The sequence below is a fragment of the Phyllobates terribilis genome, unplaced genomic scaffold, assembly GCF_046119375.1.
Source record: "Phyllobates terribilis strain yellow unplaced genomic scaffold, ASM4611937v1 Scaffold_191__1_contigs__length_3620865, whole genome shotgun sequence".
NCBI lineage: Eukaryota > Metazoa > Chordata > Amphibia > Anura > Dendrobatidae > Phyllobates > Phyllobates terribilis.
The window spans coordinates 1,832,026-1,852,854 of NW_027362951.1; the positions used below are offsets into that span (position 1 = coordinate 1,832,026).

At 57.6% G+C, this 20,829-nt stretch overlaps 1 long non-coding RNA gene and 1 pseudogene across 1 annotated transcript in view; one reads left to right on the top strand and one right to left on the bottom strand.

Annotated features, from left to right (window-relative positions):
• LOC141213275 (uncharacterized) overlaps nt 1–20,829 on the top strand; it is a 418,496-nt gene that overhangs the window by 313,376 nt on the left and 84,291 nt on the right. The window lies entirely within an intron of this gene.
• The window catches only part of LOC141213274 (UDP-glucuronic acid decarboxylase 1-like), a 133,585-nt pseudogene that overhangs the window by 102,968 nt on the left and 9,788 nt on the right, over nt 1–20,829 (bottom strand).

The window sequence follows — 20,829 nt, forward strand, 5'->3', positions numbered from 1 at the left end:
AAAAGAACCAGGTATGGAGGATGCGGGCCAAAAAGGACCAGGTATGGAGGACGCGGGCCAAAAAAGACCAGGTATTGAGGACGCGGGCCAAAAAGGACCAGGTATGGAGGACGCGGGCCAAAAAGGACCAGGTATGGAGGACGCGGGCCAGAGGATGAGGACGCGGGCCAGAGGACGAGGACGCGGGCCAAATGACAAGGTATGGAGGACACGGGCCGAAAAGGACCAGGTAAGGAGGACGCAGTCCAAAAACGACCAGGTATGGAGGACGCGGGCCAAAAAGAACCAGGTATGGAGGACGCGGGCCTAAAAGGAGGAGGTATGGAGGACGCGGGCCTAAATGGAGGAGGTATGGAGGACGCGGGCCAAAAAGGACCAGGTATGGAGGACGCGGTCCAAAAAGGACCAGGTATGGAGGACGTGGGCCAAAAAAGGACCAGGTATGGAGGACGCGGGCCAAAAAGGACCAGGTATGGAGGACGCAGCCAAAAAAAAAACAGGTATGGAGGACGCGGGCCAAAAAGGACCAGGTATGGAGGACGCGGGCCAAAAAAAAAACAAGTATGGAGGACGCGGGCCAAAAAAAAAACAGGTATGGAGGAAGCGGGCCAAAAAAGGACCAGGTATGGAGGACGCGGGCCAAAAAGGAGCAGGTATGGAGGACGCGGGCCAAAAAGGACCAGGTATGGAGGACGCGGGCCAAAAAGGACCAGGTATGAAGGACACGGGCCAAAAAGGACCAGGTATGGAGGACGCGGGCCAAAAGGACCAGGTATGGAGGACGCGGACCTAAAGGACCAGGTATGGAGGACGCGGGCTAGAAAACCAGGTATGGAGGACGCGGGCCAAAGAACGAGGACGCGGACCAGAGGACGAGGATGTGGGCCCAAAAGGACGAGGTATGATGGACGCGGGCCAGAAAAGGACGCGGGCCATATAGGACCAGGTATGGAGGACGCGGGCCAAAAAGGCCAAGGTATGGAGGATGCGGGCCAGAGGATGAGGACGCGGGCCAGAGGACGAGGACGGGGTCCAAAGGACGAGGTATGGAGGACATGGGCCGAAAAGGACCAGGTAAGGAGGACGCAGTCCAAAAAGGACCAGGTATGGAGGACGCGGGCCAAAAAGAACCAGGTATGGAGGACGCGGGCCTAAAAGGACGAGGTATGGAGGACGCGGGCCAAAAAGGACGAGGTATGGAGGACTCGGGCCAAAAAGGACCAGGTATGGAGGACGCGGGCCAAAAAAAAACAGGTATGGAGGACGCGGTCCAAAAAGGACCAGGTATGGAGGACGTGGGCCAAAAAAGGACCAGGTATGGGGGACTCGAGCCAAAGAACGAGGACGTGGTCCACAGGATGAGGACGCGGGCCAAAGGACGAGGTAAGGAGGACGCGGGCCAGAGGACGAGGTTGCGGGCCAGAGAACGAGGTATGGAGGACGCGGGCTAAAAGGACGCGGGCTAGGGGACCAGGTATGGAGGAAGCAGGCTAGGAGACCAGGTATGGAGGACGCGGGCCAAAAGAATGAGGTAAGGAGGACACGGGCCAGAGGACGAGGACGTAGGCCAGAGGACGAGGTATGGAGTACGCGGGCCAAAAGAACGAGGAAAGGAGGACGCGGGCCAGAGGACGAGGTTGCCGGCCAGAGAACGAGGTATGGAGGACGTGGGCTAAAAGGACACGGGCTAGGGGAGCAGGTATGGAGGACGCGGGCTAGGGGACCAGGTATGGAGGATGCGGCCCAAAGTACGAGGACGCGGACCAGAGGACGAGTACGCGGGCCACAAAAGACGAGGTATGAAGGACGCGGGGCAGAAAATGACGCGGGCCAAAAAGGACCTGGTATGGAGGACGCGGGCCAAAAAGGACCAGGTATGGAGGACGCGGGCCAAAAAGGATGAGGTATGGAGGACGCGGGCCAAAAAGGATGAGGTATGGAGGACTCGGGCCAAAAAGGACCAGGTATGGAGGACGCGGGCCAAAAAGGACCAGGTATGGAGGATGCGGTCGAAAAAGGACCAGGTATGGAGGACGCGGGCCAAAAAAAAACAGGTATGGAGGACGCGGTCCAAAAAGGACCAGGTATGGAGGACGTGGGCCAAAAAAGGACCAAGTATGGAGGACGCGGGCCAAAAAAGGACCAGGTATGGAGGACGCGGGCCAAAAGGACCAGGTATGAGGACGCGGGCCAGAAAACCAGGTATGGGGGACGCGGGCCAAAGAACGATGACGCGGGTCAGAGGATGAGGACGCGGGCCAAAATGGACGAGGTATGAAGGACGCGGGCCAGAAAATGACGCGGGCCAAAAAGGACAAGGTATGGAGGACGCGAGCCAAAAAGGACCAGCTATGGAGGACGCGGGCCAAAAAAGGACCAGGTATGGAGGATGCGGGTCAAAAAGGAGCAGGTATGGAGGACGCGGGCCAAAAAGGACCAGGTATGGAGGACGCGGACCAAAAAGGACCAGGTATGAAGGACACGGGCCAAAAAGGACCAGGTATGGAGGACGCGGGCCAAAAGGACCAGGTATGGAGGACGCGGACCTAAAGGACCAGGTATGGAGGACGCGGGCTAGAAAACCAGGTATGGAGGACACGGGCCAAAGAACGAGGACGCGGACTAGAGGACGAGGATGTGGGCCCAAAAGGACGAGGTATGATGGACGCGGGCCAGAAAAGGATGCGGGCCATATAGGACCAGGTATGGAGGACGCGGGCCAAAAAGGCCAAGGTATGGAGGACGCGGGCCAGAGGATGAGGACGCGGGCCAGAGGACGAGGACGGGGGCCAAAGGACGAGGTATGGAGGACATGGGCCGAAAAGGACCAGGTAAGGAGGACGCAGTCCAAAAAGGACCAGGTATGGAGGACGCGGGCCAAAAAGAACCAGGTATGGAGGACGCGGGCCTAAAAGGACGAGGTATGGAGGACACGGGCCAAAAAGGACGAGGTATGGAGGACTCGGGCCAAAAAGGACCAGGTATGGAGGACGCGGGCCAAAAAAAAACAGGTATGGAGGACGCGGTCCAAAAAGGACCAGGTATGGAGGACGTGGGCCAAAAAAGGACCAGGTATGGGGGACTCGAGCCAAAGAACGAGGACGCGGTCCACAGGATGAGGACGCGGGCCAAAGGACGAGGTAAGGAGGACGCGGGCCAGAGGACGAGGTTGCGGGCCAGAGAACGAGGTATGGAGGACGCGGGCTAAAAGGACGCGGGCTAGGGGACCAGGTATGGAGGACGCAGGCTAGGAGACCAGGTATGGAGGACGCGGGCCAAAAGAATGAGGTAAGGAGGACATAGGCCAGAGGACGATGACGCGGGCCAGAGGACGAGGTATGGAGTACGCGGGCCAAAAGAACGAGGTAAGGAGGACGCGGGCCAGAGGACGAGGTTGCCGGCCAGAGAACGAGGTATGGAGGACGCGGGCCAAAAGGACACGGGCTAGGGGACCAGGTATGGAGGACGCGGGCTAGGGGACCAGGTATGGAGGATGCTGCCCAAAGTACGAGGACGCGGAACAGAGGACGAGTACGCGGGCCACAAAAGACGAGGTATGAAGGACGCGGGGCAGAAAAGGACGCGGGCCAAAAAGGACCTGGTATGGAGGACGCGGGCCAAAAAGGACCAGGTATGGAGGACGCGGGCCAAAAAGGATGAGGTATGGAGGACGCAGGCCAAAAAGGACGAGGTATGGAGGACTCGGGCCAAAAAGGACCAGGTATGGAGGACGCGGGCCAAAAAGGACCAGGTATGGAGGAATCGGGCCAAAAAGGACCAGGTATGGAGGATGCGGTCGAAAAAGGACCAGGTATGGAGGACGCGGGCCAAAAAAAACAGGTATGGAGGACGCGGTCCAAAAAGGACCAGGTATGGAGGACGTGGGCCAAAAAAGGACCAAGTATGGAGGACGCGGGCCAAAAAAGGACCAGGTATGGAGGACGCGGGCCAAAAGGACCAGGTATGAGGACGCGGGCCAGAAAACCAGGTATGGGGGACGCGGGCCAAAGAACGATGACGCGGGTCAGAGGATGAGGACGCGGGCCAAAATGGACGAGGTATGAAGGACGCGGGCCAGAAAATGACGCGGGCCAAAAAGGACAAGGTATGGAGGACGCGAGCCAAAAAGGACCAGGTATGGAGGACACGAGCCAAAAAGGACCAGCTATGGAGGACGCGGGCCAAAAAAGGACCAGGTATGGAAGACGCGGGCCAAAAGGACCAGGTATGAGGACGCGGGCCAGAAAACCAGGTATGGGGGACGCGGGCCAAAGAACGATGACGAGGGTCAGAGGATGAGGACGCTGGCCAAAAAGGACGAGGTATGAAGGACGCGGGCCAGAAAATGACGCGGGCCAAAAAGGACGAGGTATGGAGGATGCGGGCAAAAAGGACGAGGTATGGAGGACGTGGGCCAGGGGACCAGGTCTGGAGGACCCGGGCTAAAAGAACAAGGTAAGGAGGACGCGGGCCAGAGGACGAGGTATGGAGGACGCGGGCCAGACGACGAGGACGCGGGCCAAAAGGGACGAGGTATGGAGGACACAGGCCAAAAGGACCAGGTATGGAGGACGCGGGCCAAAAAGAACCAGGTATGGAGGATGCGGGCCAAAAATGACCAGGTATGGAGGACGCGGGCCAAAAAGGACCAGGTATGTAGGACGTGGGCCAAAAAGGACCAGGTATGGAGGACGCGGGCCAAAAAGAACCAGGTATGGAGGATGCGGGCCAAAAAGGACCAGGTATGGAGGACGCGGGCCAAAAAGGACCAGGTATGGAGGACGCGGGCCAAAAAGGACCAGGTATGTAGGACGCGGGCCAAAAAGGACCAGGTATGGAGGACGCGGGCCAAAAAGGACCAGGTATGGAGGACGCGGGCCAAAAAGAACTAGGTATGGAGGACGCGGGCCAAAAAGGACCATGTATGGAGGACGCTGGCCAAAAAGGACCAGGTATGGAGGACGCGGGTCAGAGGACGAGGAAGCGGGTCAGAGTACGAGGACGAGGGCCAGAGGACAAGGTATGGAGGACGCGGGCCAAAAGGAAGAGGTATGGAGGACGTGGGCCAGGGGACCAGGTCTGGAGGACCCGGGCTAAAAGAACGAGGTTATGAGGACGCGGACCAGAGGACGAGGTATGGAGGACGCGGGCCAGATGACGAGGACGCGGCCAAAAGGGACGAGGTGTGGAGGACACGGGCCAAAAGGATGAGGTGTGGAGGACGCGGGCCAAAAGGACCAGGTATGGAGGACGCGGGCCAGAGGACCAGGTATGGAGGACGCGGGCCAAAAGGACCAGGTATGGAGGACACGGGCCAGAAAACCAGGTATGGAGGACGCGGGCCAAAGAACGAGGACGCGGGCCCAAAAGGACAAGGTATGAAGGACGCGGGCCAGAAAAGGACGCGGGCCAAAAAGGACCAGGTATGGAGGACGCGGGCCAAAAAGGACCAGGTATGGAGGACGCGGGTCAGAGGACGAGTACGCGGGTCAGAGTACGAGGACTCGGGCCAGAGGACAAGGTATGGAGGACGCGGGCCAAAAGGAAGAGGTATGGAGGACGTGGGCCAGGGGACCAGGTCTGGAGGACCCGGGATAAAAGAACGAGGTTATGAGGACGCGGGCCAGAGGACGAGGTATGGAGGACGCGGGCCAGACGACGAGGACGCGGGCCAAAAGGGACGAAGTGTGGAGGACACGGGTCAAAAGGATGAGGTGTGGAGGACGCGGGCCAAAAGGACCAGGTATGGAGGACGCGGGCCAGAGGACCAGGTATGGAGGACGCGGGCCAAAAGGACCAGGTATGGAGGACGCGGGCCAAAAGGACCAGGTATGGAGGGCGCGGGCCAAAAGGACCAGGTATGGAGGACGCGGGCCTAAAAGGACCAGGTATGGAGGACGCGGGCCAGAAAACCAGGTATGGAGGACGCGTGCCAAAGAACGAGGACGCGGGCCCAAAAGGACAAGGTATGAAGGACGCGGGCCAGAAAAGAACGCGGGCCAAAAAGGACCAGGTATGGAGGATGCGGGCCAAAAATGACCAGGTATGGAGGACGCGGGCCAAAAAGGACCAGGTATGTAGGACGCGGGCAAAAAACCACCAGGTATGGAGGACGCGGGCCAAAAAGAACCAGGTATGGAGGATGCGGGCCAAAAAGGACCAGGTATGGAGGACGCGGGCCAGAAAAGAACGCGGGCCAAAAAGGACCAGGTATGGAGGACGCGGGCCAAAAAGGGCCAGGTATGGAGGACGCGGGCCAGAGGACGAGGACGCGGGCCAAAAAGGACCAGGTATGGAGGACGCGGGCAAAAAGGACGAGGTATGGAGGTCGCGGGACAGGGGACCAGGTATGAAGGACGAGGGCTGAAAGAACGAGGTAAGGAGGACGCGGGCCAGAGGACGAGGTTGCGGGACAGAGAACGAGGTATGGAGGATGCGGGCCAAAAGGACGCGGGCTAGGGGACCAGGTATGGAGGACGCGGGCCAGGGGACCAGGTATGGAGGACGCAGGCCAAAAGAACGAGGTAAGGAGGACACGGTCCAGAGGACGAGGACACGGGCCAGAGGACGAGGTATGAAGGACGCGGTTCAAAATAGACGAGGTATGGAGGACGCGGGCCAGGGGACCAGGTCTGGAGGACCCGGGCTAAAAGAACGAGGTATGGAGGACGCGGGCCAGACGACGAGGACTCGGGCCAAAAGGGACGAGGTGTGGAGGACACAGGCCAAAAGGACCAGGTATGGAAGACGCGGGCCAAAAAGAACCAGGTATGGAGGATGCGGGCCAAAAAGGACCAGTTATGGAGGACGCGGGCCAAAAAAGACCAGGTATGGAGGACGCGGGCCAAAAAGGACCAGGTATGTAGGACGCGGGCCAAAAAGGACCAGGTATGGAGGACGCGGGCCAAAAAGGACCAGGTATGGAGGACGCGGGCCAAAAAGGACTAGGTATGGAGGACGCGGGCCAAAAAGGACCATGTATGGAGGACGCCGGCCAAAAAGGACCAGGTGTGGAGGACGTGGGTCAGAGGACGAGGAAGCGGGTCAGAGTACGAGGACGAGGGCCAGAGGACAAGGTATGGAGGACGTGGGCCAGGGGACCAGGTCTGGAGGACCCGGGCTAAAAGAACGAGGTTATGAGGACGCGGGCCAGAGGACGAGGTATGGAGGATGCGGGCCAGACGACGAGGACGCGGCCAAAAGGGACGAGGTGTGGAGGACATGGGCCAAAAGGATGAGGTGTGGAGGACGCGGGCCAAAAGGACCAGGTATGGAGGACGCGGGCCAGAGGACCAGGTATGGAGGACGCGGGCCAAAAGGACCAGGTATGGAGGACGCGGGCCAAAAGGACCAGGTATGGAGGACACGGGCCAGAAAACCAGGTATGGAGGACGCGGGCCAAAGAACGAGGATGCGGGCCCAAAAGGACAAGGTATGGAGGACGCGGGCCAGAAAAGGACGCGGGCCAAAAAGGACCAGGTATGGAGGACGCGGGCCAAAAAGGACCAGGTATGGAGGACGCAGGTCAGAGGACGAGGACGCGGGTCAGAGTACGAGGACGAGGGCCAGAGGACAAGGTATGGAGGACGCGGGCCAAAAGGAAGAGGTATGGAGGACGTGGGCCAGGGGACCAGGTCTGGAGGACCCGGGATAAAAGAACGAGGTTATGAGGACGCGGGCCAGAGGACGAGGTATGGAGGACGCGGGCCAGACGACGAGGACGCGGGCCAAAAGGGACGAGGTGTGGAGGACACGGGCTAAAAGGATGAGGTGTGGAGGACGCGGGCCAAAAGGACAAGGTATGGAGGACGCGGGCCAAAAGGACCAGGTATGGAGGACGCGGGCCTAAAAGGACCAGGTATGGAGGACGCGGGCCAGAAAACCAGGTATGGAGGACGCGTGCCAAAGAACGAGGACGCGGGCCCAAAAGGACAAGGTATGAAGGACGCGGGCCAGAAAAGAACGCGGGCCAAAAAGGACCAGGTATGGAGGACGCGGGCCAAAAAGGGCGAGGTATGGAGGACGCGGGCCAGAGGACGAGGACACGGGCCAAAAAGGACCAGGTATGGAGGACGCGGGCAAAAAGGACGAGGTATGGAGAACGCGGGACAGGGGACCAGGTATGAAGGACGCAGGCCAAAAGAACGAGGTAAGGAGGACGCGGGCCAGAGGACGAGGTTGCGGGACAGAGAACGAGGTATGGAGGATGCGGGCCAAAAGGACGCGGGCTAGGGGACCAGGTATGGAGGACGCGGGCCAGGGGACCAGGTATGGAGAACGCAGGCCAAAAGAACGAGGTAAGGAGGACACGGTCCCGAGGACGAGGACGCGGGCCAGAGGACGAGGTATGAAGGACGCGGTTCAAAATAGACGAGGTATGGAGGACGCGGGCCAGGGGACCAGGTCTGGAGGACCCGGGCTAAAAGAACGAGGTAAGGAGGACGCGGGCCAGACGACGAGGACTCGGGCCAAAAGGGACGAGGTGTGGAGGACACAGGCCAAAAGGACCAGGTATGGAGGACGCGGGCCAAAAAGAACCAGGTATGGAGGATGCGGGCCAAAAAGGACCAGTTATGGAGGACGCGGGCCAAAAAAGACCAGGTATTGAGGACGCGGGCCAAAAAGGACCAGGTATGGAGGACGCGGGCCAAAAAGGACCAGGTATGTAGGACGCGGGCCAAAAAGGACCAGGTATGTAGGACGCGGGCCAAAAAGGACCAGGTATGGAGGACGCGGGCCAAAAAGGACCAGGTATGGAGGACGCGGGTCAGAGGACGAGGACGCGGGTCAGAGTACGAGGACGAGGGCCAGAGGACAAGGTATGGAGGACGCGGGCCAAAAGGAAGAGGTATGGAGGACGTGGGCCAGGTCTGGAGGACCCGGGCTAAAAGAACGAGGTTATGCGGACGCGGGCCAGAGGACGAGGTATGGAGGACGCGGGCCACACGACGAGGACGCGGGCCAAAAGGGACGAGGTGTGGAGGACATGGGCCAAAAGGATGAGGTGTGGAGGACTCGGGCCAAAAGGACCAGGTATGGAGGACGCGGGCCAGAGGACCAGGTATGGAGGACGCGGGCCAAAAGGACCAGGTATGGAGGATGCGGGCCAAAAGGACCAGGTATGGAGGACGCGGGCCAAAAGGACCAGGTATGGAGGACGCGGGCCTAAAAGGACCAGGCATGGAGGACGCGGGCCAGAAAACCAGGTATGGAGGACGCGGGCCAAGGAACGAGGACACGGGCCCAAAAGGACAAGGTATGAAGGACGCGGGCCAGGAAAGGACGCGGGCCAAAAAGGACCAGGTATGGAGGACGCGGGCCAAAAAGGACCAGGTATGGAGGACGCGGGCCAGAGGACGAGGACGCGGGCCAAAAAGGACCAGGTATTGAGGACGCGGGCAAAAAGGACGAGGTATGGAGGACGCGGGCCAGAGGACGAGGTATGGAGGATGCGGGCCAAAAGGACGCGGGCTAGGGGACCAGGTATGGAGGACGCGGGCCAGGGGACCAGGTATGGAGGACGCGGGCCAAAAGAACGAGGTAAGGAGGACACGGTCCAGAGGACGAGGACGCGGGCCAGAGGATGAGGTATGAAGGACGCGGTTCAAAAGAGACGAGGTATGGAGGACGCGGGTCAAAAGGACAAGGTGTGGAGGACGCGGGCCAAAAGGACAAGGTGTGGAGGACGCGGGCCAAAGGACCAGGTAGGGAGGACGCGGGGACCAAAAGGACCAGGTATGGAGGACGCGGGCCAAAGGGATCAGGTATGGGGGACACGGGCCAAAAGGACCAGGTATGGAGGACACGGGCCAAAGAACCAGGTATGGAGGACGCGGGCCAAAGTACAAGGATGCGGGCCAGAGGACGAGGACGCGGTCCAAAAAGGACGAGGTATGAAGGACGCGAGCCAGAAAAGAACGCGGGCCAAAAAGGACCAGGTATGGAGGACGTGGTCCAAAGAGGACCAGGTATGGAGGACACGGGCCAGAGGACGAGGAATGGAGGACGCGGGACATGGGACCTGGTTTGGAGGACGTGGGCCAAAAGAACGAGGTAAGGAGGATGCTGGCCAGAGGATGAGGATGCGGGCCAGAGAACGAGGTATGGAGGACGCGGGCCAAAAGGACGCTGTCCTGGGGACCAGGTATGGAGGACGCGTGCCAGGAGACCAGGTATAGAGGACGCGGGCCAAAAGAATGAGGTAAGGAGGACGCTGGCCAGAGGACGAGGACGTGGGCCAGAGGATGAGGTATGGAGGACGCGGGCCAAAAGGACGAGGACGCGGGCCAGAGTACGAGGTATGGAGGACGCAGGCCAGAGGACGAGGACCAAAAGCGACGAGGTGTGGAGGACGCGGGCCAAAAGGACGAGGTGTGGAGGACGCGTGCCAAAAGGACCAGGTATGGAGGACGCGGGCCAGAGGACCAGGTATGGCGGACGCGGGCCAAAAGGACCAGGTATGGAGGACGCGAGCCAAAAGGACCAGGTATGGAGGACGCGGGCCAAAAGGACCAGGTATGGAGGACGCGGGCCAGAGGACCAGGTATGGAGGACGCGGGCCAGAGGACGAGGACGCGGGCCAAAAAGGACAAGGTATGAAGGGCGCGGGCCTGTAAAGGGCGCTGGCCAGAAAAGGACGCGGGCCCGGAGGACGAGGACCAAAAGGGATGAGGTATGGAGGACGCGGGCCAGAGGACCAGGTATGGAGGACGCGGGCCAGAGGACGAGGACGCGGGCCAAAAAGGACAAGGTATGAAGGACGCGGGCCTGTAAAGGGCGCTGGCCAGAAAAGGACGCGGGCCCGGAGGACGAGGACCAAAAGGGACGAGGTATGGAGGACGCGGGCCAGAAGACGAGGTATGGAGGACGCGGGCAAAAGCGGACGAGGACGCGGGCCAGAAAAGGACGCGGGCCAGAAAAGGACGCGGGCCAAAAAGGACCAGGTATGGAGGACGCGGGCCAGAGGACGCGGGCCAGAGGACGAGGACACGGGCCAAAGGACGAGGTATGGAGGACGCGGGTAAAAGGACGAGGTATGGAGGACGCGGGACAGGGGACCAGGTATGGAGGACGCGGGCCAAAAGAACGAGGTAAGGAGGACGCGGGGCAGAGGACGAGGTTGCGGGCCAGAGAACGAGGTATGGAGGATGGGGGCCAAAAGGACGCCGGCTAGGGGATCAGGTAAGAAGGACGCGGGCCAGGGAACCAGGTATGGAGGACGCGGGCCAAAAGAACGAGGTAAGGAGGACACGGGCCAGAGGACGAGGACGCGGGCCAGAGGACGAGGTATGAAGGACGCGGTCCAAAAGGGACGAGGTATGGAGGACGCGGGCCAAAAGGACAAGGTGAGGAGGACGCGGGCCAAAAGGACCAGGTATGGAGGATGCGGGCCAAAGGACCAGGTATGGAGGACGCGGGCCAAAAAGACCAGGTACGGGGGACATGGGCCAAAAGAACCAGGTATGGAGGACACGGGCCAAAGGACCAGGTATGGAGGACGCGGGCCAAAGTACGAGGATGCGGGCCAGAGTACGAGGACGCGGACCAAAAAGGACGAGGTATGAAGTACGCGGGCCAGAAAAGAACGCGGGCCAAAAAGGACCAGGTATGGAGGACGCGGGCCAAAGAGGACCAGGTATGGAGGACGCGGGCCAGAGGACGAGGAATGGAGGACGCGGGCCAAAAGGACGAGGTATGAAGGACCCGGGACAGGGGACCTGGTATTGAGGACGCGGGCCAAAAGAACGAGGTAAGGAGGACGCCAGCCAGAGGACGAGGACGTGGGCCAGAGGACGAGGTATGGAGGACGCGGGCCAAAAGGGACGAGGTATGGAGGACGCGGTCCAAAAGGACGAGGTATGGAGGACGCGGGCCAGAGGACAAGGACGCGGGCCAAAAGGACAAGGTATGGAGGACGCAGGTGAAAAAGGACGAGGACGCGGGCCAAAAAGGATGAGGAAGCGGGCCATAAAGGACGAGGACGTAGGCCAATAAGGACGAGGACGCGGGCCAAAAAGGACGAGGGCACGGGCCAAAGAGGACGAGGGCGCGGGCCAAAAAGGACGAAGACGCGGGCCAAAAAGGATGAGGACGCGGGCCAAAAAGGACGAGGACGCGGGCCAAAAAGGACGAGGACGCGGGCCATAGAGGACGCGGGCCAGAGAGGACGAGGACGGAGGCCAGAGAGGACGCGGGCCAGAGAGGACGTGGGCCAAAGAGGACGCGGGCCAGAGAGGACGAGGACGCGGTCCAAAAAGGACGAGGACGCGGGCCAAAAAGGACGAGGATGCGGGCCAAAAAGGACGAGGACGCGGGCGAGGGCCAGAGAGGACGAGGACGCAGGCCAGAGAGGACGCGGGCCAGAGAGGACGCGGGCCAGAGAGGACGCGGGCCAAATAGGACGCGGGCCAGAGAGGACGAGGATGCGGGCCAAAAAGGACGAGGACGCGGGCCAAAAAGGACGAGGGCACGGGCCAAAGAGGACGAGGGCGCGGGCCAAAAAGGACGAAGAAGCGGGCCAAAAAGGATGAGGACGCGGACCAAAAAGGACGAGGACGCGGGCCAAAAAGGACGAGGATGCGGGCCAAAAAGGACGAGGGCGCGGGCCAAAAAGGACGAGGACGCAAGCCAAAAAGGACGAGGACGCGGGGCAGAGAGGACGCGGGCCAGAGAGGACGAGGACGCAGGCCAGAGAGGACGCGGGCCAGAGAGGATGAGGACGGAGGCCAGAGAGGACGCGGGCCAGAGAGGACGTGGGCCAAAGAGGACGCGGGCCAGAGAGGACGAGGACGCGGTCCAAAAAGGACGAGGACGCGGGCCAAAAAGGAAGAGGATGCGGGCCAAAAAGGACGAGGACGCGGGCGAGGGCCAGAGAGGACGAGGACGCAGGCCAGAGAGGACGCGGGCCAGAGAGGACGCGCGCCAGAGAGGACGCGGGCCAAATAGGACGCGGGCCAGAGAGGATGAGGACGCGGGCCAAAAAGGACGAGGACGCGGGCCAAAAAGGACGAGGATGCGGGCCAAAAAGGACGAGGACGCGGGCGAGGGCCAGAGAGGACGAGGAAGCAGGCCAGAGAGGACACGGGCCAGAGAGGACGCGCGCCAGAGAGGATGCGGGCCAAATAGGACGCGGGCCAGAGAGGATGAGGACGCGGGCCAAAAAGGATGAGGACGCGGGCCAAAAAGGACGAGGATGCGGGCCAAAAAGGACGAGGACGCGGGCCAGAGAGGACGAGGACGCAGGCCAGAGAGGATGCGGGCCAGAGAGGATGCGGGCCAGAGAGGATGCGGGCCAGAGAGGACGTGGGCCAGAGAGGACGCAGGCAAGAGAGGACGAGGACACGGGCCAAAAAGGACGAGGACGCGGGCCAAAAGGACAAGGTGTGGAGGACGCAGGCGAAAGAGGACGAGGACGCGGGCCAAAAAGGACGAGGAAGCGGGCCAAAAAGGACGAGGACTCGGGCCAAAAAGGACGAGGACGCGGGCCAAAAAGGACGAGGACGCGGGCCAAAAAGGACGAGGACGCAAGCCAAAAAGGACGAGGACGCGGGCCATAGAGGACGCGGGCCAGAGAGGACGAGGACGGAGGCCAGAGAGGACGCGGGCCAGAGAGGACGTGGGCCAAAGAGGACGCGGGCCAGAGAGGACGAGGACGCGGTCCAAAAAGGACGAGGACGCGGGCCAAAAAGGACGAGGATGCGGGCCAAAAAGGACGAGGACGCGGGCGAGGGCCAGAGAGGACGCGGGCCAGAGAGGACACGGGCCAAATAGGACGCGGGCCAGAGAGGACGAGGATGCGGGCCAAAAAGGACGAGGGCACGGGCCAAAGAGGACGAGGGCGCGGGCCAAAAAGGACGAAGAAGCGGGCCAAAAAGGATGAGGACGCGGGCCAAAAAGGACGAGGATGCGGGCCAAAAAGGACGAGGACGCGGGCCAAAAAGGACGAGGACGAAAGCCAAAAAGGACGAGGACGCGGGCCAGAGAGGACGCGGGCCAGAGAGGACGAGGACGCAGGCCAGACAGGACGCGGGCCAGAGAGGACGAGGACGGAGGCCAGAGAGGACGCGGGCCAGAGAGGACGTGGGCCAAAGAGGACGCGGGCCAGAGAGGACGAGGACGCGGTCCAAAAAGGACGAGGACGCGGGCCAAAAAGGAAGAGGATGCGGGCCAAAAAGGACGAGGACGCGGGCGAGGGCCAGAGAGGACGAGGACGCAGGCCAGAGAGGACGTGGGCCAGAGAGGACGCGCGCCAGAGAGGACGCGGGCCAAATAGGACGCGGGCCAGAGAGGATGAGGACGCAGGCCAAAAAGGACGAGGACGCGGGCCAAAAAGGACGAGGATGCGGGCCAAAAAGGACGAGGACACGGGCCAGAGAGGACGAGGACGCAGGCCAGAGAGGACGCGGGCCAGAGAGGACGCGGGTCAGAGAGGACGCGGGCCAGAGAGGATGCGGGCCAGAGAGGACGCGGGCCAGAGAGGACGCGGGCCAGAGAGGACGCAGGCAAGAGAGGACGAGGACGCGGGCCAAAAAGGACGAGGACGCGGGCCAAAAGGACAAGGTGTGGAGGACGCAGGCGAAAGAGGACGAGGACGCGGGCCAAAAAGGACGAGGAAGCGGGCCAAAAAGGACGAGGACTCGGGCCAAAAAGGACGAGGACGCGGGCCAAAAAGGACGAGGACGCGGGCCAAAAAGGACGAGGACGCAAGCCAAAAAGGACGAGGACGCGGGCCATAGAGGACGCGGGCCAGAGAGGACGAGGACGGAGGCCAGAGAGGACGCGGGCCAGAGAGGACGTGGGCCAAAGAGGACGCGGGCCAGAGAGGACGAGGACGCGGTCCAAAAAGGACGAGGACGCGGGCCAAAAAGGACGAGGATGCGGGCCAAAAAGGACGAGGACGCGGGCGAGGGCCAGAGAGGACGAGGACGCAGGCCAGAGAGGACGTAGGCCAGAGAGGACGCGGGCCAGAGAGGACGCGGGCCAAATAGGACGCGGGCCAGAGAGGACGAGGATGCGGGCCAAAAAGGACGAGGACGCGGGCCAAAAAGGACGAGGGCACGGGCCAAAGAGGACGAGGGCGCGGGCCCAAAAGGACGAAGAAGCGGGCCAAAAAGGATGAGGACGAGGGCCAAAAAGGACGAGGACGCGGGCCAAAAAGGACGAGGATGCGGGCCAAAAAGGACGAGGACGCGGGCCAAAAAGGACGAGGACGCAAGCCAAAAAGGACGAGGACGCGGGCCAGAGAAGACGCGGGCCAGAGAGGACGAGGACGCAGGCCAGAGAGGACGCGGGCCAGAGAGGACGAGGACGGAGGCCAGAGAGGACGCGGGCCAGAGAGGACGCGGGCCAGAGAGGACGAGGACGCGGTCCAAAAAGGACGAGGACGCGGGCCAAAAAGCAAGAGGATGCGGGCCAAAAAGGACGCGGGCGAGGGCCAGAGAGGACGAGGACGCAGGCCAGAAAGGACGCGGGCCAGAGAGGACGCGCGCCAGAGAGGACGCGGGCCAAATAGGACGCGGGCCAGAGAGGATGAGGACGCGGGCCAAAAAGGACGAGGACGCGGGCCAAAAAGGACGAGGATGCGGGCCAAAAAGGACGAGGACGCGGGTCAGAGAGGACGAGGACGCAGGCCAGAGAGGACACGGGCCAGAGAGGATGCGGGCCAGAGAGGACGCGGGCCAGAGAGGACGCAGGCAAGAGAGGACGAGGACGCGGGCCAAAATGGACGAGGACGCGGGCCAAAAGGACAAGGTGTGGAGGACGCAGGCGAAAGAGGACGAGGACGCGGGCCAAAAAGGACGAGGAAGCGGGCCAAAAAGGACGAGGACTCGGGCCAAAAAGGACGAGGACGCGGGCCAAAAAGGACGAGGACGCGGGCCAAAAAGGACGAGGACGCAAGCCAAAAAGGACGAGGACGCAAGCCAAAAAGGACGAGGACGCGGGCCAGAGAGGACGAGGAAGCAGGCCAGAGAGGACGCGGGCCAGAGAGGACGAGGACGCGGAGGCCAGAGAGGAAGCGCGCCAGAGAGGACGTGGGCCAAAGAGAACGCGGGCCAGAGAGGACGAGGACGCGGGCCAAAAAGGACGAGGACGTGGGCCAAAAAGGACGAGGACGCGGGCCAAAAAGGACGAGGACGCGGGCCAGAGAGGACGCGCGCCAGAGAGGACGCGCGCCAGAGAGGACGAGGACGCGGGCCAAAAAGGACGAGTACGCGGGCCAGAGAGGACGAGGACGCAGGCCAGAGAGGATGCAGGCCAGAGAGGATGCGGGCCAGAGAGGACGCGGGCCAGAGAGGACGCAGGCAAGAGAGGACAAGGACGCGGGTCAAAAAGGACGAGGACGCGGGCCATAGAGGACGCGGGCCAGAGAGGATGAGGGCCAGAGAGGACGAGAACGTGGGCCAGAGAGGACAAGGCCGCGGGCCAGAAAAGGACGAGGCTGCGGGCCAGAAAAGGAGGAGGCCCGGAGGCCGCGGGCCAGAAAAGGATGAGGCCTGGAGGACACAAGGACTCCCTCAAGGGCGGACTAGGAGGGCAACAACGATGTCGAGGAGGACTAGGATGGATGAGGAGGAGGTTAAGGATTGACGAGGACGACTCATAATAGGTGTACAATCATGATGCAAATATCATTAGAAAACCGCTATGTCATGCTTCTGGACACAAAACAATGAGTAGAGAAATCGTAATGCCTAAAAGTTTCAGATTCCTTCCATAAAACATGGCATGAAAACCTTGGCCAATTTTTTTTGTTAGTGATGCAACTTCACTTAGCTTATTAAAAAGTTCTTTCATAAAGTTGATTCATTTTTCATTCATTCTATCATGTACGGTATAGAGACCAATTTCCTTTTAATCCAACTAAAAGATTTGGTGCAGAAAACAGCATGCGCGGAGGTGAGGAACAGGCAGGATGTTTATACCATCCTTCAATTAGAAGAAACCTATTAGAGGGTATTTAGACCAGAACGGTTTGCCATTTCGTACTTACAGTTAAAGGCTCTCCTTGTAGTGCTTGTACTACAAAGTTACTGACAACTCTTCCATCATTCATGTGCATACGTGGCCCAAATGTATTAAATATCCAAGCCACTCTGACCTCCACACCTTCCTGCCAACAAGAAAAGCAGTTTAGAGACCACATTTTCTTCCAGTAAAAATTAGACTTTTGTTTGTAAAGACATTCTACACAAATAAGCATGTATTTTTCTACCATAGCTTGTATCGCTTTACAAGGTTGTTTTCATTACGAGTTTTGGAAGGTACCACTAACCAGCCTACTGGCTTCTTACTTGCCAGGGGGCGTTCCTGAATGAACGACGAAACTGACCAGCAACATGGCCGCACAGTTGGCCCAAACTGTCCACTGTTGACAGCAGAGCCAGCTTTGCCTCTGCAGCATTGTGTAAGTGCAGGGACAATGAGCCTGGCTGGATCCAGCCATCTGGCTAGCTTCAGAGCAGCGCTTGCAAGCTCTATAGCATAAAGCATACAAGAGCTGCACTACTTGCCCAGGAACCTAGCCACCTCTGATAGAATACTGCCCTTTGTTAGTTTGCAGAGGTAGCCGGTAGCCTATGGAATTAAGAAGCCCTCTGTTCTTATGAATGTTGACGAGCTGCTTGCTTCTATGTGCAGTTTGAAATTGTACCCATTTATAAAAAGAAAACCCATGTAAATGTTTCCAATAAGTTGTGATTAGCTTTCCTTGAGAGGGCACAGCATGTATTATATGACATAATGTTATCAATGCAGCATTTCCTATAGCAAGGACACACATTCACAAAACCATTTGTCGAAGACCTCAGGTCTATAGTGAATTGCTCTGGCATGGTTAATTGATTCTGTAATTTGTGACTCGTATAAACACATTCTATTTTACATAATGAAACACCCTTTGAAATTTTTGGTTGGAAATAAAACATAATTAGCAATAATATAACAACTTCAAGCCCACTGCTGTGAAGATCAAGCCATTATTATATCAAGATGAGGCTGGCAGCAGAAGAGTGGACTGGCCACCCCAGAACTCATTGTCATTTAAAGTTATGGCAGAAACCCAACTTCAAAGACTGAACTTTGTGGTTTTCACAAAAAGATAGCAGAATTTCCAAGAAATCTGAAATACTTTTATCAAAGCGCTCCAAAAGAATTTGAAGTGAAAAGTAATATGTCAAATACCTTTTTGGTTTTTAAAGTGTTAAGTCACAGCCTCGTAGGAAAAAAAGCAGATGAGTAGTAGATGCTAAGAAGTCACAGCACCACTAGAAGGCTATCTGAGTGGTTCCCTACGTTGACCCAGTCTATATAGAACACCTATAACATAGTAACTGAAACATTTCCCACTTTTTTAAGCAATTACAGAGTGAAGCAACCTTGAGCAATCAGCTTTAAAACTTAGGGGAGGGAGGGGGTAATTGCAGTATGTATGTTCATTTCAACTGTAGCACCCAAATGAAGGATTGCAGCTTTTATTGCCCTCTGTCTTGCCAGGTCTTGCATAGGGCCCTAGCGGCTTAGCTGATCGTTATCAAGATGGGACCCTCATTTAATTCTCCAACGGTGTATTTTGGGGTTTTGGTTTTTTTTACCATTTCTACCATTCTTAATGTACAGAACATTTATATTGCTTGTGTGCCACAGACATTTTAATATTGTAAGACTAAATTGACCCATTTCAGATGGAGCATGCTGTAAAGATAGTAGATTTAATACAAAAAAGCACTCTATTACATGGGTAGTGGAAAAATCAATTACTCCATCACATACAAGATTAGCTACTTATCAAGGGACTTAAAACTGCGCAAATTACACAACGTGCAATAGTTTTGAAACTTGGGCAAATCACACCATCAGCAAAAAAAACCAATCCCTCAGCAAATAAAGTCTCCCTAATGTAATTAGAGCACAGGAAATACATAGGGCTTAAAGATATAGAGGTCAGAATAAGGGCGTCTGCAAGGCCTTATTAAGAGTTTTTGTCAGACCCCATTATTCGGACCATGATATCCTCCAGTTTTATATATTTGCTTGGGAGACAAACGATTTTTTTTTTTTTAGACATTACTGTATAACCGACTAATGCTATCCATAATTTCCACGGACCCACAGACTTGTATGAGCGATTTTGATTCATGACATGGGTCAAAAATTTGGGGTGGGGGGGAGGGGTGTTATTGTAGGTTGTAAGACGTCTTCCAGATTACACTGAATATTAGTAACACGACCAACCTGTTTCATATAAGAATAGCACATGGTCTCTGCTACTCGCTTTCCCTCATCATAACAAGCTCGGGGCCAATAGGATTCACATGTCCCCAGTAGTCTTCATTTTGAGGGTGTACTTCTGGATCTGATGATTAACATAGGAGGAGATTGAGGAAAAAGCATAAAGTGAATGTAATAAAAAAATAAGTAGAATACAGACTATGGGCTTTACAAGGAACCATTATATCAAAACAACAAACAATAAAAAGGCCAAAGATTACAAGAGCCGACATGACATCATTTATCACAGTCTGGACATTTTATCTTTTGCTCTGCAGCTTGACACCTGAGATAATGGTGGTAAAGATAATGAGACGCAGGAACAATGTTGAAAGCGATTTCAAGTGTAAAGGCCCCGTCACACATAACGAGATCGCTAGCGAGATCGTTGATACATCACGGTTTTTGTGACACAATAGCGATCTTGGTAGCGATCTCGTTATGTCTGACAGGTAGCAACGATCAGGCCCCTGCTGTGAGATCGCTGATCGTTACAAAGCTTCCTGGACCATCCCTGGGTCGTCGCGCTCCCGCTGGGCAGTGTGCATCGCTGTATTTGACACCTTATCAACGACCTCGTTAGCGATTCAGAACTGAGACACGTAGGCGTGCATAAATTGGACTTTTCCGCGCCCCTGAAGTGGAGGAACCCCAAAACCGTAAGCATTAAAATAAAAAAAATAAAGTGGTTTAATGCGTAATTCCAGTGGGGATAATGGGTTCCTATGGGAGAAAGTGCGGCCGCAGGTGTGTAAAGAATTGACATGTTGATTCTTTTTACGCCCGCGCTTTCTCCCATAAAAGTGCAGCGTATATTTACGCAGTGTTTGTACGGCAAAGTGAATTTCACATTCACTTTGCTGGCAGACCCAGGGGCACATGGAGCATTTTAAAAAGCGTGCGCAAAAAAGTGGTCAAAAATGTACGTAATTTTACGAAAAGTAATTTTATGCACGTCTTTGTGACACAGTACAGTCCCTATCAAGGTGTGGATCGTTGAAATAGCTGCTGTGTGAAAGCGTCCCAACGACCGCCGACATCGTTAGTTAGATCGCTGGGGCGGCCGAAATCGTTGGGAAGTTCTGCATGTTTGACATCTCCCCAGCGATCACGAAACGACTCTCCAGCGATCCCAAAACCGTGACGTAATAACGATCTCGCTAGCGATCTCGTTATGTGTGACGGGGCCTTTACCCTCTTTAGCAATATTCTAAAATACACAAATGTAATGTCACAATTACCTCCATAGACCTCTGAAGTAGATGCCAGTAGTAGCCGAGCTCCAACACGCTTCGCTAATCCTGAAAAGACATGAATAAACTCCATGAAATTACCGGTATATATAGATAGATTGGCCTCATCCTCTGATTCACTGAAAACAATCTGCGCTAAAGCCGTATTTAGACGGAGAGAATTCTGCTGAAATCGAGCACGAATAGATAAAACAAGTTCAATGGCCTGTGGAAATCAGCCTTTTACAGAACAAGAACATCAATCTAAACTGCGTGAGGAAGAACGATTGTTCATGTGCACACTATATGGGGACAGAACGATCACATTGTT